This window comes from Microtus ochrogaster, chromosome 1, assembly GCF_000317375.1.
Source record: "Microtus ochrogaster isolate Prairie Vole_2 chromosome 1, MicOch1.0, whole genome shotgun sequence".
Lineage (NCBI taxonomy): Eukaryota > Metazoa > Chordata > Mammalia > Rodentia > Cricetidae > Microtus > Microtus ochrogaster.
Genome location: NC_022009.1, coordinates 73,624,797 through 73,634,269, shown reverse-complemented (window position 1 = coordinate 73,634,269; position 9,473 = coordinate 73,624,797).

Here is a 9,473-nt window from a genome sequence, read left to right as displayed (position 1 = left end):
GTCTGCCCCAGCCATGCAACTGTCAACCACAATCAGAGGGATTAGCTTTATTTTATGCTTGTTACTTCCCAGTCTTGCTAATGTTGGTGAGCTCCCATTAGCTCAGGTAGACTGTTTCAGTGGGTATCCGCATTATGGTCTTGACCGCTTTGCTCCACAATGAAACAAAACGCTCGGCCCCTCCCACAACTACCTATGCTTCTCTAGCCAGGCAGTAGGAGAGTTTCTTGTGGGTAGGCTGCCCCAATACCTACCCCATCCACCAGATCCTGCTAACATTTTATTCTCTTTTTCCTTTTGCCAGATGATGCTTTGGTTCTACACTCACCACATCTGAGTAGTCTGCCTTCTTTGGAGTTTTAGCTTGCTTTGAAAACCACTCTTGGTACACACACCCAGGATAGCTTCCCATCATTCACACTGAGAATTCTGATTCAGAAACGGAAACTAAATTTCCTCATGGAATATTTTACAAATTTCAACATTTATTGAAAGGAAAGTTCTTAGGCAGGTCTGATTATTTCAAATAAATGATTACTTTTCTAGGTATGGACAGTCATGATGAAGCAGTTATTTTCAAGAATTCCATATGCAATAAGATGTGACACCCAAAGCAGCTCCCGTGTTTATTTCCTCGATAATGAATTTTTAATATTTCTATATTCAGACTAAGAAAGAGGTTGGTTACTTTTTTCTTACTAAAAATAATAATAAAAAGAACTCAAAAAGAAATTACTTAAACATTCAGAATGTTAAATATTGAAGCTAAAGTCATAGAACCCAGGTCCTTGTGTATCTTCTCTTTCCCAGGACTGTTATAAAGTCCTTCAGAAAATCGCCACAGCAGAAACTATGACATAGCCCTGAATCGCTTGTTATAATCCAGAATGTAAGGGCAAGAAGACAGAGGTCATTTGCCAGCCTTCTGTCCATTTGTTCTCCAACTAATTGTCAGTATACAATTGCGCATAGATTTTCTTTATAACTTGAATTTGACTCCAATTTGTCTTGTGTTTCCACTGAAAGAATATGTGTAACCAGGAAAATGTACCAGATGCAAATTAACAATCACCTTTGCTTCCCATAAAGCCAAGGGGAAAAAGACATGCACATCAGAATGCTCAGACTATTTAAATGATAATGCCAAGTAGTCCACATTAATTGCCCTACCTATTAGACGCTTGATAACTATTAACATTAAAAGCATAGCCTATTTAAAAGCTTCAATAAAAAGTATTATTATATCCAATTTAGATATTTAAGTGCTTGTCCATTAGTGATCTTTTGCACCTTAAAATCCATCATACCTTTAAAACCCTGATTTGATGGTATGAATCTAAATGTTCAAACTCCTGTACACCATTTGATTAACACTTCCAGAGGAGCTGTGAAAGGGAGAAAAGAATACCGCTTAGAAACCAGGGCATTTGAATTCAAAGCTGAAACTCCCTCCACCTAAAAGGCCACTTCCGTTCTCGAACAGTTCTTCTCTTTGCTCACATATAAAGAGATAAATGGATGGTAAAACACTTTTAATATCACTGTTGGCTGGATCACCATGGGAAAATATTGGAGCTAATGAAGTTTACATCTTTCTTTGGAGGCCAGAAAAATTTCCTGGAATTTGAATATGAAAATATAAGTCATTTGATTTCAACCTCCAGGACACCCTTACACTCCTTCACCTTCTTATGAATTTTACCTGGCTTTGAAATATGATGCAAAGTACACCTGTTCTAATTATGCTAGTAATAATGATACAGCAAAGAAACTACACATTATAACAGCAAAATGCCCTGAATAGGAATCTTAAATTTGGACTGTTATTCATGTTCTGAATCTGGAGTGATTTACGACATTTGGCTGAAGTCTCTAGCTTTGTCCTGCTCCACTGCTCGGAATACACTTCATTGCTCCAGAATAAGCTACAGTAACAGCTACTGAAGAGAGGAAAATGGCTAAGGACAATTAATTCAAAGGCAAGACATTTAAGAACATACTGGGGAATCATTCTCCTGATTTGAATTGGGGGTCATTTTACTGTGCACTTTCAAAATTATAGAAAAAAATTTGTCTTGTAAAAGCATGGGAAATACACAGTTAATGACATCATAAATGGGTTTTCAGGTACAGCGTGCTGTCATCTAGGATGGAGGAGAACCCATGTTTACCTGAATACATTTCATAAAAGAAAATTTATTTTGGATCAACATTGGTGTGCTGCATAGACGTAACACAAGCTAGAAAGCCTGTGAGGTATTTAATATTGATGGTAGCCATTACCAGTATTTAAATCAAATAAATTAGAAGACTTAGGCATGAGGCCCATGAGGAGTATATTTGAAAATCTTTAGTGATTTTCATATGTAACTAGGGTTAAGAACTAATATCCTTGAGAAAGGATATTAGTCAAGACTTGGATAGGTTTTAGGCATTCCTGGGGAGCAGCGGGGGCAGTGTAAAACCCTAGAACGATATACCTTGCAGAGTACAAGCAAAGACTGGAACTTTAGCAAGTACACCATGTTTGACTGATGTAAGCCATCCCTGGATCTCAGCGACAAATACTCTCCGAATACTTAGTCCCTGTCAATGTGACTGGTGAGATTTAGTATCAACAACAAAGGAAAATGAATTTATATTGTCCAATTAATTTAACCAGTTTCTATATAATTGGGGGTATAAATAGAGGTAGATAAGACATATTCATGGGTGATTCTTTGTGAAGATGTAGACTCGGGCACTTTGGTAGCAAGAGGACTTGCTTGGTGAGTTTCCTATACTCTGAAAATAGTCACTGACTATGCTGGGACTTCCAATTTCCCTCTGGACTCTTAGAGAACTTTTTGTACAGTGAGGGATATATAAAGAGGTGATTACTTTTTGTGAACAATAATATTAAAAAATTAGGGTACATAGGCAGATATAAATGTCATATGAAGAACTTTCACTTTTTGGTTTGAGAATGAAACTCATGCAGCCAAGCTTATCTTAAACTTCCTATGTAGCAAAGAATGATTTTAAGCTTCTCGATTTTGTTTTTGCTAAGTGCTGGGATCACAGGCATTTGCCACCATATTCACTTGAGCTTCTTATCCATAGATTACCTGGAAACTGGAGAGACAGCCACTGATAAAGGGTCTGCTGTGCACACACAAGGAACTAGGTGTCGATACTTAGCACCCATGTAGACAATGCAGTGCTGAGGTCCTATAACCCCAGAGCAGGGGAGCAGAGGCAGGATAATCTCTAGCTCTCTGGAAACTCTGTTGAGCAAAACAATGAATTCCAGGTTCAATTAAACAGATTCTATTTCAAAAAGAAGGTGAACAATAGAGAAAGGAACCAACCTCAACCTATGGCCTATACACAAGTGTACAAATATACACAGATGCATATGTAAACACATATATACACACAAATTCATACATAATACATATATAGATAAATATACACATTAAGTAAGTAAAATAAGATAAATCCAGCTGAAAATTATTTCCTTATTTAAAAATTCTAGTTACTAGGCATAAAGGCCAGAGGAAAGACCTGTTTTCCAAAAGATGCACGTAGCAGGCTCTAAAGACAGAATAAGGGGAGTAATAGCCTTCTATCAGACCTCATCATCCAAGCTTCCTTCATATATTTCGTTATATTAAGTGTATATTAGGAACAGTCTTTCCTAGATTATGCCAGCTGCTCAAAACAGCATAATAAAATTATAACATGTGTATTAGTCAATTGGGCATTCCTAATTTCCAGAGATTCTGCATGCCCAATAAGCATCCAATTACCACTGATACTGCTAGTTCCTGGACTAATCTCTGGGTTGCAAGCATGTATGAAATTTCTGTGGTTCCTTACAGCTGCCCGTACACATACTTAATTATCTCATTTTCTTGTGCATCAGTGTATTGATAACAGGGTTAATGCCCTTTAGCATTTCCAGGGCACTCTTTCTACTCCACTTTCTCCATCATCCTCTGCTTCTTTGATCCCCTTATTCTCACTTTTGGATGCCCCATCCCCATTTAATTCGCATCTTAATCTCCCAGAGCATTTTATTTTACGTTCATCCACATTTGGATCTAGAAATCACATGAAGTCAATGTTATTTTAATCAATGCTTGCTTATTAGCTTGACAAAAGAACATAGATTAGAATTCTCCGTAGGTTTCACATTTTCCCCAGGTAGGAGTCATGCTCAAGATGACCCAGGTTCTTCTTATTTCAAGATCAAAATTATTATTATTACTCCTAAAATTATTTTCTATGTGAAATATAATGTCCTGGTTCTCTTTTCCTATTGAGAGACAGGTTCGTTAACATAAACAAGTACGGCCATGACTCCTGTTTTGTAGACTTGGACACATGGAACTCTACATAAATTTTAAGTAAATCTCACAATAGCCATATAAGTTCCATTATTTTCACATTTGTGGGGAGGGCATAAAATTCAAAGTGAAATCACCTGGTTTGCCTGAGGCCAACGAAATGCAGATTACAATTTATGATAATGTCTCACAGGTTACTGTGTGCTTATACATTCTTTTGAAAAAGGAGTTGTTACTCCTTCACAGAGAAATAACTAAAGAGACCCTTCTGTGGTAAGGCAGCCTGTTAAGCTACTTAATGAGCCCTGTTCAGAGGGAACAGTCAGTTTTCCTGAGTATCAAAGCCTTTTGCACTTTACAACCTGGCAGGTTGGTTTTTGTTTTGTCGGTCCCATGTGGGCTCCCTGGTTGTCATTTTACTTTCTGTGAGCCCCCCTGAGTCCAGGTTAGGTGGTTCTGTGGGTTTTCTTGTGGCACTCTTGATACCACTGAGCGGGTGCTACAACCCACAGTTGCTAAGTAACAAGGAAGGTTCAAATGGGAGATGCAAGGGCCTCACAGTGAGGGGGAAATATAATGGGCATTGCTTGTGGAAGTGGGGAGGGTGCTGGAAGAGGTGGTGGAGATGGGAATAGAAGAGATCGGATCGGGGAGGATGGAGGGAGAAAGTACCAGGAGAGACCTTTGGAATCAGGGCATCTCTGGGATTGGGACAGAAACTAGGACAATTGAAAGTGCCAGGAATCGGTGAGGGTGACCATAGACAATATTACTGGTAAAAGGGGATATGGAGCCTGATGGGCTCTCTCCTGCAACCAAGCAAGACTCTCGTGGATGGGACTGGAACACCAACCCAACCACAAACTTTTTGACCTATAATTTATCCTTACTATAAGATGTACCGGGGCAAAGGTAGCACAGAAGTTGTGGGAATGATCAATTAATGATTGGTACAGTTAGAAACCCATACCCTGAGAGGGAACTCACCCTGAAGTCCAAAACCCAGAGACCTAGGATAGAAACAAACGTGATTTGCACACACAAAAAAGAAAGTCATTGAAATGATTCCTAATGATATTCTGCTATACTCATAGATTGATTCCTAACTGTCATCAGAGAAGGCTTCACCCAGCAACTGATGGAAACAGATGCAGAGCCCACAGCCGAACATTAGGTAGAGCTGCTGAAGAGGGTAAGAAAAGATTATACTAGATGCTTAAGCATGTGAAACCAACTTTTGGTTAAGAAAGTTTTAAATCATCACTGTTACATTACATCGTGTAATTTTAACATATTGCTTAATTAAATTCAAACTGTTTTAGTCCCTGAATCATTTAGTTAAGCATAAAGTTGTTAACCCTGCAGAATTGGACTTTACTTATGGTTTAAGCACAATGGAGATATATTTAACATTACTGAGTCTGTGGGAAGGGTAATGAATTTTGCTTTGTTATGATGCATTTCCCTTCCAACTTCCAAGGACAATTACTATGCACTTCTATTTATGCAGTAGACTATTGTCTATGGCACTCGGCTACTACTTGGTACCTTGGATTAAATTGAAGACTGTAAATTATTTCCTTTTCAGAGGAAAGAAATAAACCTTGGAAACAAAATGTGGAGCTTTCTAAATGAAATGAGACTGTATATATTTGTTTCCTGTGTTCCAAATTTCTGCATTTTTCTGCTATTTCATTTAAAGAACTTTTCATTTGAAGAAGTCAATTCTATTTTGAAAATGAGTCTCTGGACCCATAAACAGCAAAAGTCTTTATTACCTGAACACCGGCCAAAAATGAAATGGCTGTGAAGTGTAATTACATAGATGTGCCATAAAACACATTTCTAGATTGTTACTAGTATAGAGTAAAACAAAATTCACTGGACACATTTCCTTCCTATTTCATTGACTTTCTATCAGTTTTCTATTTGAAGGCTCCTTGTTAGTTTGAGCTTAAGGAATATAAATATAGGTATAATTTTCTATGTTATTAAATCCTGTATGATATACTCTAGTACTAAGAGAATTCAGAATTTTGATGTGTACATGCTTGCCTGATGTCTAATTTTATGTGTCACTTTTACTGGGCACAGAGAGCCATCGAATGTTACTCCTGCATGTGTATGTGAAGGTACTTTCAGAAAAGATTTGCAGGAGAGAGGAAGGAACAGTCCCTCACTCATCATGTTAATGAGGTTCATCCATTGAAGTTTGGTCTCAATAGATGAAAAAGGTGGAAGAAAGGGAAACTGAGTTAGTTAATGCAGTTTCTGGTGCTCTGGAATGTCACGGGTATTCCAGTTTCTTAAAGTCCTAAGCTTTTCAGTGCCAGTATGCAAACATCACTTGTTCTCCTCGGTGAATTTCTGTTGATTTGGAGCCATAAAGGGAACTGCATACCCCACTTTCCAGGACCTCTACCTTGCAGACAGCAGTTATCTAACTATGTGGGCCAATTCCAACACCCCTCCATATACATATATAATATATGTATAAATATATGAATATATAAATTATATATGAATATATAAAGATATGTGTATGAAAGCATCTCTCTCTATTATGTGTGTGTATGTGTGCATGTTTATAAAACAAACTATTATATAGCAAAGTAAGGTAGACAATTTCCTATTTTCTCTGAGCCATATATGTGGCCATTTTATCCTGAAAAAAATCTCAGAGTGTTTGGATGAAGTGTTTTATAATTTAAAACCTTACTTGATGGTGTTTTGCTTGAGGAAGCTTGTTTGCTTATGAATTTTCTCATCTGCTCATAAAGAGCCGGGCTGAGTACACAGTTGTTAAAGTAGTCATGTGGCCATCTTTACAGCCTCACTAATCTCAGTCAAGCAACCTTTCTTGCCTGGAAAATAGATTCTGTAAAGCAAATATATAAAATCCATCAAAAAAGCATAAATTAGCTCTTGATTTATTTGTTAACTCCAGTAAATCACAAGGATTGATTAAAATCATTTCCTTGAAACAGAAACGAATTTCTATGTAGTGTATTTAACATATCCACAGAATAGAAAGTAGAAAGAGTTGTTCTTTAGCACAATGGATCATTTTTGGTTTTGTGGGAATGTGCAGTCTTTTTCCAAAATTTTATTATTCAAAAAATAAAATAATTCCACAAGTTAGCAAATTAGACTAAGGGATAAATCAAAATTCTGTTCTGTTTTTAAATTAAAAAAATGAAAACCAGACATTGGGTGAAAAGTAAGAACACACACACAAATTTCCATGATGAAAGAACCTTTAAGTCACCAAAAATGTAATTGAGTATGGGAGCATTCTGCAAACCCCACTGTAATAAAATTGAAAAGTCTACATAAAATTAACAGCTGCATGGGATTATATACTACTTGTTACAGCTTATTGTTTTATAAATCAATCAATCCAATCTATTGTTGTGAGGTCTAGAATATTCAAGTGACTAATTTCTTGAAGTAGTGAACTAAATTTGAGGATCCACCTCCCCTAAAGAAGACATTGACTATCAAGGAAATGGAGTTCTGATTGTTAGATGCTTTATGGGTGATGGGAAACTAAGACTGGTCCTTTGTTTATATAGCAAATGCTGTTATTATTTAGCCATTATCCTACCTCTAGAGGTATATGTCTTTCTTTTAAATGATTTTCATTGAAATAGAATCACATCACCTCATCCACCCTTTTCTTTCCCCAGCCTCTCACAGTTGCCTTCCCTGAAAACCCTACCATGCACAAATATATATTTATTGACCCTGCTGAGTTCAATTTTGTTGAGTCTGGTATATAGTACCAAGGCTGATCCCTCTGCACTCGACCTCCAATAAGTGAGGCTCATTTGTGGGAAAACCAATTCTTTTTCTACTAGCAGTTAATGTTTACCTGTAGTTCTTAGGTTAGGATCCCATGAAAAGTTTACCCTTCTATTTTAACACATCCTTTATTAATATGAAAATAAAACCTACTGTGTAGAAGCTTCCTAAAATAACTGTATATGCATATAAGAATACTTAAAATGAAATTACCCCATCTTAGGGCAACGGCCTTCACCTAGATATCATATACTACCAAATAAAAGTCCTACTGGAAGGAATTTTTTTAACCATTTTTGAGTTCTTGCCAACCCAAAAACTGTGGGGTTTTGGGATTCCATATGCACGGTTTCATACTCTCCCACCTAAACATTACAGATTATAGATAATTCTATCTGTTACTCCTCAGAACTTGATAGGAAAACTGTATTGCTGAAGATACTATTCATATGGCTCATACTCAACTAGAAGCCTTTTTCTTACTGAATAGCTATCAAGATGTTAGAAGTTGCAATGAATGCTACTAAAGAAGCAAGTCATCATGAACCTCACCCAGTTATGAAATCTTTGAGGTCTAATAATATTCTGCCTGGCATTATACGCATCCATAATATGGGAGTAATGAATCAGTTTTTTTTAAAAAAATTGGCTTTAAGGTCTGATCCATGATATGGAACTCATAATTAACATGGTCAATGAGGCCAAGAACCTGCAACTAAATAGGCCATCAGTTCTAGGGTGATACGTGATAAACTTATTCAGTGGAAGTCAGTGTCTTATTCAACTATCATCAGAGAAACATCTTGCCATAGATTGCAGTTGTAAAAAGATTCTGATAAACTGATAAATATGCAGAGAATAAGAGAGTTAGTGATACTCATCCTTCCATGGGGTCTCTATATCACACCCTTTTTTCAAGGCTCATGAGTCTATATGGAAGACAGGGTGGAAAGACTGTAGAATCCAGGTAAGTTAATTTTCTTCAATGGTATAACACTTGAAAAACTCCAGGGAAGGTACCATGCCAGGGAATAGCTGGACAGTACAAACTGAACTTGATATGTATTTTTTTAAGGTGAAGAATAACATGAAAATGGGTGGACAGGGAGGTAAGGGATGATCCAGGATGAGTGTGGGGAAGAAGGATTGATAAGCTCAAAACACATTTCAAGAAATTTATAATTAATAAAGCATTAAAAAGTTTAAAAATCTTTAAAGATCTGTTACTGTTTTTAATGATTGCTATAGGATTAACACATATACAACCAAGCTGGATTAGCAGACACAAAATTTTTAAGAAAATGACAACTGCAAGTTATCTAGGGAACATTTTTTTAG